Source organism: Stigmatopora nigra, chromosome 13, assembly GCF_051989575.1.
Source record: "Stigmatopora nigra isolate UIUO_SnigA chromosome 13, RoL_Snig_1.1, whole genome shotgun sequence".
In the NCBI taxonomy this organism is placed as follows: Eukaryota; Metazoa; Chordata; class Actinopteri; order Syngnathiformes; family Syngnathidae; genus Stigmatopora; species Stigmatopora nigra.
This window is the reverse complement of record NC_135520.1, coordinates 8,204,841-8,215,000: the sequence shown is the minus strand read 5'-3', so window position 1 is coordinate 8,215,000 and position 10,160 is coordinate 8,204,841. Positions and strand designations below refer to the sequence as shown.

Here is a 10,160-nt window from a genome sequence, read left to right as displayed (position 1 = left end):
TGGGTGGGGGGGATTGATCACTATCAACTCAGTCCAAATTTGAGGTCTATAGGCCATCAATGGCTGTGATTAAGGTTGTTACAGACACAAGCACAAGGAGAGCCAAAAAAATGTATTGGAAAATAAAATGATCCTATTAGTTTGTGACAGTAAAAACTTCTAGGAGCATTTCGAGAGCAGACTTAAACCTAAGCAGCCAAATTCAAAGCATTTCCATATTTTGTGGAATGGGCACTATGCTAACTCCAACATTTAATCACTCTCACTTGTCATTTGGGTGCTTTTCTTCAATGGTTGCAACCTAAAGGCTTGGAATGTGAACGTTATGTACGATACTCCTTTCAGTGGAATTTTCTACCAAAAACATTAAAAAAGCCATTTTTTTTAAAATGCCGTGTAGCCTGATTTGCAGCCGTGTGTTCACATGCATTGTCCCAGACAGCTATTGATCGGGCCTGGGAGGGGACGAAAGGGAATCGATAGCTTTTTTTACATCAGCGCACAACAAGCAGTTTCAGTACAAGTTGGGGAGAAACAATAGCATCTAATTGCACATGGGCTCTTTCATGTAGTGGTCAAATGAACAAAGAGATTGGTACAAGAAGTTGTTAACTCAAATGGGCTTATGAAGGTTAAAAGGGCGTGCTGACTTTGCTTTCTTTTTTAATATTTACAACTTTTTCCAAATGTCATTGCAGCAGAATGAAGATGATACAGACATGTACAAAAGGAATCGTTAAAATTGACTTTTGGTTGATTGCAAGAGACTAAGAGACGCCTTGTTTTTACACAACATTGACATGAAGACATGCAGCTAAAGACCAATCAAGGGCTGTCTTATGTCCAATCTAAATCACTGACAACAATGCATTCTTACAAGACCATTTTCTAAAGTGACCGTAAATACTTGTGGGTCTTTTTGCCTAATCTTCCTTGTATACATGGACACAGTCACAACGACTCTACCATCTTCCTTCTCTTCTTGGCTAACAGGCACATTATTCACACGCACAATGTTCAAGTCGCCCTGTCAGCTCGAGGAGTTCAATGACATCATACGCCTGAATCACATGACATGACCTTGTTCCCGTGGATCACATGCATACGGCGTGATGACACGCATCCTTTACCTGCTCCAAGTCAACACTACATTATAGAAAGGACCACATGTCAGGGGTCGGCCATTTAGGAGTGCTCGCCCGGATAATGGAGGGTATACAAAAAAGAGCATTCATTAAATCGCTACACCATGAAACAGAGCCTACGTATAGATTGCTCTTTAGCCAACAGAGTCATGTATTGATCACTGTTTGATTATCACGAGGCTTGTTTTATGGACCACTTCCAAGCCCGATCAATGCATCTTTTGAGGTGTTCAATAAAAGCTATTGTCTCTGTCCGGTTTACATTCTATCCATTTTCTATGCACATACATCACACTCATCCTAGTTATCCATAACAAATTCTGAACTATTGTCCCCCTTTTGAATACGGTTACTTCCATCAGATAACAAAAATGCTCAATGAATGCCAAAGCTTGCTTTGATATTTATTTAAAAAAGAGGGTTTTTTTTCCCCATTGTTGTCAAATATCAAATCAGGTCAAATTTGATGTGAATATTAGTTGATTTGAACAAGTGCTTTTTCCCCTGCAAATGCAACCACACAACCCCTCTACTTAGAGTACAGTGGAAACGTGCGTGCGCAGTGCAGCCTCAGCAACCGAACAGAATCCCTGAGGGACGCCTCTGCAGAGCTGCACACTGTCAGCAGTCTCAGGATGGGACATGCCCAGTTCTGTGCATACACACACACACCCATATGCAACCATCAATCATGTCAAGAGTGCTGAGTCACTGTCACAATCGTATCGGCATTAGAGCAGAGAAATTGTAGCTTTATCAACTAAAAATCATATATTATTTTAGCATTTATGAATAGAGTGGCTAATTTCTTCCGTAAAATCAAACTATATAGGATTATATGAAAATAGAAATAGTCTGCTCTACTCAACTGCAATGATCAAGCCATTACCGAGCAATTAAGGATAATTTTTAACTATCATTGGTAACTTTTAAAAATATTTTTTTACACGCAAATGGGTTTAGGTGACAGTTACAACACAGGGTACAACAAATGAGATATTCTTGATCCTCCGCATAGAACGACGCAGCATGGAATAGTGATGAGCTACGGGAATACTGTGTGTCCATCTTATACTGCCCCCAGGTGGACAAGGCAGACAGAACCGAAGGATGGGCCTTTGTGTTCCTCTGCATTTGATTTGTGGGTTTGTGTCGATCTAATGTCTTTTGTATGGGGGGGGGGGGGGGGGGGGGGGGCTTATGATTGGATCTTCCAGATACTTGTTTTTAAAAAGATGGTGGATTTTTCCGGAATACGCCTGTTCTCGATTCATTTTTACAATTAACCTTTTGGCTGAACAATATAGTAGGCCCATGTAGTTCATAGTGGCTCATTTGGCAGAGGTTTTGAAGTGTGCTATTTATGTAGTATTTGTGTCAACGTATGTGTCTTAAAACATGTATGTTGAAGGTGACCTAGTGAATCAGAGAGCAGATGGCTGTGTGGGAAATATGGGGATATCTTGCTGAGAGAAAAAAAATAAAAATAGAAAAAGGTTCAAAGGCACCTTTGGGTGATCCATGTTGTGATTTGCACTGACATTCTTGTTGCCTTAAAAATCTCCTGCATCTACTCTTTGAAAAAAGGTGGAGAACCTTACATGTAGGGCACTGATTGGGCACCATGGGCAAAATGGGGCTGTAAGGAATCCACACTATGTATGTAGATAATATTTTACTGCCCTGTTGAGGTTTATCTTTATGAGATAATGAAGGAGGTGGGGGGTTTAGGTATGACGAGCGGAAGGAAAGAAGCGGGAGGCAGTTTTCTTTTTGGCTGCATCCCCTGGAAGTATTCCCGATTCCTCGAAAGTTAGCTGACATGACTATTTATTATGTTACTAAATTACAGCAACCCTAGTGAAGAAAGGGAGGACATTGTCAAGTGGTTAGCACGCCTGCCTCACAGTTTTGAGATTGAGGGGTTCAAAACCTGGTGGGTTTCGACCTTCCTGAATGGAATTTTTTCTATTCTAGCCTGTGTGGGTTTTTTTTTCCCCCGGTACTTCAGTTTCCTCTCACATTTCTGCATTGTATATAAATATATATTTGCCTGCATATTTTAGTTTTGAGAAATATAGAAGCCTCATTTATAAATAAAAAAAAAAGGTTGGGAATTTAGTAAATTATAGCTTCACTTCCATGTCGATTCACTGAATTTAATGGAATCAACACCCAATTACAGCTACCAGAAGCAAAATTCGGCATATATATTTTTTTAAAAACCCCACTGGAGCATTGTATATGGGAGTTGCAGTAGAAAAAAAAATTAAACTGTCAAGTCTCCGACTGTGCTGGATATTATTTGTTGGTGCCGTTTGACTGGCTCCTTTTCACAGTTTGGCATGTAATGCAGAATAATTTAACAGCACAAGCTAGAAGCATAAGCTGTTAGAAGACATTGTTAGTACAACAATGCAAAGTCACAGCTACCTCCCGCAATTCCTTAGCGGGAAAAGCGAGTATGGGTGATGTCCACGGGGAGCCAACGTGAAGCTCCTGGGCTTATTTTGTGTGCATGTGTGGTGAGAAGCAATTAATTTTGAGCTCAGTGAGCCGGGGAGCGAGAAGGTTAGACTTAAACGGAGAACAGGCGGCTCCGGAGAGACGGCTTAATTGTTTGATTGATTGGCCGCGACTCACCAGGCATATTTCCGAAGCCCCCTCAGCGCCGATCAATGCCTAAAACCTTCACTCCCCCTCCCTCAGCCTGCACGCGATTGAATCACAGGGCGGAGGCCTCAGGATGGTGTTACAGTCCCTGGCTCTAAATCTCACCCCCAAAAGGAAAATGAAGGGGGCGTGGGGCTTTATTGGATCGGTAAAAGACACTACATAGTGTCCGCAAATGCCATCACATGCTTAATTTGTCAGTTAAACAAATTATAGGCAGGCAATGATGCATTAGAAGTAAGGAGGGACTCTGGGGTGTGAGTAGAGGGGGATTGAGTGGTAATGCTAATGAAGACAATGAGAGGCTTACAGGAAGCAGGACAACGCTTTAGAATTCCTTGCATGGGCTATAAGGTTGTACTAATGATATGTGGCAATATATACACTAGTACATGCAGTAAACCCTGTTTATCAGAATCTGTAAAAAAAAAATACATCTTCCAGTGGAAAAAAAACATTTCCAATTGAAATAAATGATCAAAGAACAACTCTGGTTCTGGCCCCAAATACGTTTTTTTTTCTTTTTTGGCAATGATAGATGCCAAACTTACCTAAATTAGGAGGACTGGTTGTTAATGCTAATCTTTCTGTGCCCTTTGACATCCATATTGGATTGTCAATTGACGTCCATCACAGTCTATGTCGGCCAATGAGTGCCCTCTCTGCCAAAATGTATTTTCTGTGCTCTTTCTATACTGCCCAACAGAGCCATATACGCAGAAGCTCCCGTTTTGTGAGCTGTCAGCTCAGACATGGTTGCTTGGTGGAATCCAGCAGGTCAAGGCTGAAACGTTAAAGTGAAGTACTACAAAAGGAGCGTAAAAAAACATTCTTACAATTGCACCAAAATGCAACCACTATTAAAAATACACTATGGGACTAGATGTAGAAAATCTGGACTAATTGATGTTATGTGAAGTCTGCAAAGGTGGAAAAAGCATCACTTTCTTTTAGCTGTATGGCTCGCAGTCAAATTCATCATCTGCCAATTAATTGCTAGACTACAGCTCAATTATTTATATAGCCATACACTGCGCCAACTATACCAGGCCAAAAAGTTAACATCAAGCCCATTTTTTCCCTAATTATCCTTGCAGTCGATTACATTTGGGGCAGAGATCCAAATTCCATATTTAAATTTAAAAAGGTCCTGAGAGTATAAATTGGAATGGTCCGTGTTTAAGCACAACACAGCAAAATGGATTTTGCCAATTATTATCATCTACTTCAATTCATTTGGGTCCATTAAAAGGCAATACATAATTCAAAGAAATTAATGTTATCCCTGCTACAAAAGTTGTATTCTTATTATTTCAAATTAACACTCAAGTGTTGGTTGAAAGATTCTTCAGAGAATATATTTCATTTAATCTAAGGAGTCTTCTCTAGGACTGCTTGCCCACTGAGAGTGGAGGATAGGGGGTCCTATATGAACTGCCAATGTCCAGACTTCATTTTGAAAGCACGGATGAAACATAAAAAGTAGAAAAAATAAGATGAATAGAAATGTTGGATGATAAAACTACAGATCACTGCAAGACACCATCAATAAATCAGCATTCAATTTTACGCCAAGCGTTATAAAGGGGGAAAGCTCGATCTGAGGATTTCAATGTGAATAGTACAACAGTGCCTTACTCATTGATGAATTATCCACCAAAAAAATAAACTACGTTGCAGCAAATGGTTGTTTTGAAAGTAGTACGAATTCAGACGCTGATCATAAATAAACCCATTACTCACTCAACGGCACTGGCGTTAAATCGTCTCAAAGGACGACGCAAAGACACAACAAGCTGAATATTTTTGCTTTGAAGCAGCCATGGTGGAATGAATCAGTTTGGCTGAGTCCAGGTGCCTTTCAAAGATGGACCAACAACACCCACACACTTACTTTTTGGATTCAGCCCTTCCAGCCAATTTTATTTGGCAACATGAGCATGACATGCTTTGTTTTTCTCTGCTGCCAGGCAGACGAAACCCAAGCCGACAGCAAACACCCAAATGCGTCCTGTCGCTCGTCCTCTCCCTGAGACGTCTCAGTGACACCAACTGAATTTTCTCTACATTTAAATACCAACGTGAAAGATGACTACATACTAATACCCTTTTTTTAAGTAGAAGTGAAACCACTGAATGTTTGGAACAAGTGGCAAGAGCTCCATTATCTGTCAATGTCGTTAACAAGCGAGCAACGTTTAACCTACATAGTCTATCTGCCGTCATTTCCACTGAGAAAGTCCCTCTTATCTGCTAATAGAGCTGGCTAATCCCTCAAACACGCATGTATAGCATATACACGAGGAGCTGCTGATGAATACTGATGAGGCTGCCAGAAACTCAACTGTATTCACAGCACTTCATTTTCTCTGTTACGGACTCTTGTTAAAAATGGATTCCTTTGACACATAATACCTCATAATGGAAGTACAGTCTAGTTACACTTGTTGAGTGCGAGTAATCACCAATTATAATATATATATATACACACATACATATATAAAAATGCCCCAATGCTAAAAAATGATCATTTTTTTCTTTTTAGCATGAAGTTTTGCCATCTGAGTTGTGTTTTGCTAAAAAGGCAGTTGCAACCCAAACCTAGTTGAGGTAATGGCTCAATTAGATCTCAATTAACCAACTTGGGATAAATGATTGTGCTCCACAAATCCACCAACAAATGGCTTTGCCAAGTGATCAAGAATCTGAATATTTTGATATATTTGAGATACGATTTTTTTTTTGTCTTTTACAGCAATACATTAGAATGGAGAATCCCATTCAGGGGCACATGACCATCCGCCCCTGGGATCCATATTTGTGATCTCGGAAAGGAATCAGAGCATTAAACTCTACCCTTTGAAACATTGCCAACATGCCAACTTTATCTTGCACCAAATAACCACCTTTAGACAAAATTACAATTTGAGCCAAGTAGAACATCCAACCGATTTGTACGGCTACTTTCATACATCACGGCCAGCCTTAAAGTATGCCGCATAAAATATCCTGCTAATACAAGCAGGGTCACTGCACCACAAATCAAAAAAACACACAGACTGCAGTTGGTCTGTCGGAATATTTAAGACTGTGTTCAGACGCAGAGAATTCAGCATGAAGCAGAAATCCGCAGTGTGCATACCCAGAAAATTAGATTAACTGAATTAGAGGGATTAGGTTGACCTCAGATGGATTGGACCTCGTGTCTTCAAGAAAGAAAAAAGGACGATCGAACAAGAGCGAGCACGACCGAGAGAGAGCAAGAAGGAAGATGTATAAAAAAAGAAAAAAAAAGTCAGGCTCAGCACATTAGGCATACCGGATAACTTGTTAGTGGCTGCTTTGCAACTGGTCCTTCAGCGGGTAGAGGCGGGTTCACATGGGTTCGTCCAACAGGAGGCGCTGGGCTGATGCAGCAACGACACTCAGCGGTTGGAGATGGAACACGTGGCGTGGGAAGAACCATGGCTATAAATCAAAATGTGACAAAAAGGCAATGGTCATGCTCAGAGGTTTGTTAAAGTCGCTACCATTGTCAGTTTTAAAAGTGGGATACAGAATGCTATTTGGTGGCATCTAGTGGTGAGGGAGGAAAAAGTAAACAATTTCAAGAGAAATAATGGACCACTATCTTCATTACATCTGAAAATGGGACATTGTTCTTGAGCAGGTTAATTGCATATTAGATAAACGGCCGAAAGATTGAATTAAAAAATGAATTTGGTTCAAATGATCACAATTAAAGATAAATTGTGATTTTTTTTTTTACATACTTTCCTTCATAAGAATATGGAAGTGGTGCATCTATCATACATGCCAAAAATTGGAAGTCAAAATTTATAATGAGCAGCTGGCTGAAAGGCCCCTGACACAAAATCAATAGAGGTAGACATGTAGGTGAGAAAGATGGATGGTTTGCAATGCATAAGATGGAGAAGAAACATGCTGCTAGAGTTACGCCTTCTAAGCACAAAAAACAATCTTTTTTTTTTGTATTCAAAAATCCATTATTGTCCAGAAAAAAACAGTTTAGTTCAAACTCTTTTATGGATTAGTCCAGCTAGACTCTGGTTTTGATTTGGATTGAAAATGCATTGAGTTGAGGCTGTTGTTACAATATTAAAAGCACCTCAGTCTGCTGCAAGCATTAGACAAGGCAACACCCAAAAAATGCAATATATCATGCAGATAAAAGAAGTCGCCATTGTATGTTTCCTAAACAAGCACGTGGTGGCTCCAAGTGGACCCCTGGGGAAGGAAAAAAGATTACACATCAGCACATATTTGCAACCAATCTGTTTCCTGGCTCAATATGGCCGACACACGCCGCAAGGCCGGCAGCTGCATCGAACGGAATTAGCTGGAAAAAGAGGCTAAATGGGTTATGCTCTAGGATGGTAGCACTTGCGTTACACAAATATGCATGAATTCTCAACAAAATGTTCCAAAATTTGGCAAAACACCAGAAACTTTCCTCTATTTCAGCAATAAATCTTGAACATTTAATATGAAATACCACACATTTACTATGTATCAAATTCTACAAAAAAAATTAAATTAATATACAGTTTTATAGAGGTAAAATGTAATTTCCTGAGTGTTTTGCACCAAGAGCCTGCTGACAGAAGTCATGGTTTAAATAGGAAACATTATATTCAAGTAGAAAATAGTGTAGTAAATCCATTTAAGGTTAACAGTGTCATCCAAAACAAAAAAATCCAAAAATAAATCTATTCATTTACAATCAGTTGTAGTCTAATGGCAGGGTGAGTACAGAAAATAGGAGGTGCAATGTAATGGACAACCACCACCCTTTATTTGACTATTAAATTAAATAGAGATTTCATTATAGTACTCACTTGAGTTGGTGATCTGCTGATAAAAGAGTTAAGAGTATTACTGCATCAAAATGCATTGTCAACCCCCTAAAATGCATCAACATTTAAGCAAGTCAACTGTTTACTCAGACATTCACAAATGCACAAAGCTCAACTTGAATACCAGCTCCATTAAAATAGACATGAGCAATAAAACAGATGACCTCTAAACCCCTTTCTCAAACATTTTATATAGTGGCAAAGACATGGGATATGGCATCCTAATTCCCTCAACCCTCAACCACATCTGCAACAGTTGAGTACACAGGATGGAAGATTAAAAAGATGTTATCCACACAAGGTCATGATATTTTTTCAATATGTTAACCCTTGCAAACAGGCCTTGGGAAAAACAAAGCAGCCATTTTGAAACCATGCCTATCATGTTTGCACACAGTAAATCACTATAAATGACTGAGAAGTGATGATATTAATAATTAGTGACATTGCAAAGTTTTCTAGAAAGCTTACATTAGTAGATCTGTTGATGTCCAGTTGCTTTAAACCAGAAAATCCAAAAAGTTTGCAAAAATGTGCAGCAGTGGCTGCAGGATGCCATCCTTGCACCAATCTGTCCAATTGCAAGGGTAATCTGTTGATTGTACCCAGGTGCTGCTGCTTTTTTTTTCTTTAGTAAGAAAGCTCATTGGTTAAAATGTTTGTGCTGGATTGGTTGGAACCACAACCAGGAACTACATGGCCCTGTGAGGAGTGGTTTGAAAATCATTGCTTTAAATAGAGTTGTTAAGTTATGTTAAACTATTTTCAGGCCAGGGACCAGAAAATGGTTAATGATTTTAAATGCATAAGTAGAAGTAATATTGGTTTTTTTACCTGGAGGTGGGCATGCTGCAGAGGGTCTGGATCCAGGTCTTCTGAGTTTCCACTCTTCCATGGGGTCAATACCTGTGGGAAAGATGGAGGGTGCTGGGGGGCTTAGATTTTTTGTCCTACTCAAAGACCACTAACAGGATCAAAACAATTCTTACCCAAAATACAAATCAAAGAGACCATGCTGAGTTCAAAATTTCTTTTCTCTCTACAAAAGAACCTTTTTTTTAGTTTTAGATATCTCTCAAAAGTATTGTGTACAAAATATCCTTTGTTTTGGCATATTTTTCAAGATAAGCAAAATAATACATGGATAAACCTAGAAATGTCATTATAATAGAACAATGTATCTCTTATTTGTTCACTAATATAAAAATACATTTAATGGCGTTGCTATTTATAGTACTTGAAATTAGTTAAATATATTTTGGGGTATAATTGTTTTAAAAATATCCACATGAGGGCAATGTTGGTCTGTAAATCCAAGCAGTTCAGTAATGCTTTCTATTCTTCCTAAAATAATCGATTAAAATATTGATGGAACACCTAATACATCACCTTCAATTGGGTGTGACAAGGAGCTCAGTAATATTTGATGATGAAAAAAAAAATCAATATGAACATAAAGAGCACA

The 10,160-nt window shown here is 39.1% G+C and overlaps 1 long non-coding RNA gene across 1 annotated transcript in view; it reads right to left on the bottom strand.

Annotated features, from left to right (window-relative positions):
• Positions 1–9,280, bottom strand: part of LOC144206633 (uncharacterized) — a 40,832-nt gene extending 31,552 nt beyond the window's left edge. The window contains exons 1-2 of the long non-coding RNA XR_013328406.1: positions 9,167–9,280; positions 7,138–7,286 (exon numbers count right to left, since the gene is read on the bottom strand). This is a non-coding gene — a long non-coding RNA (uncharacterized LOC144206633). The remainder of the gene's footprint in view (positions 1–7,137; positions 7,287–9,166) is intronic.
• Positions 9,281–10,160: the final 880 nt, after the last annotated feature.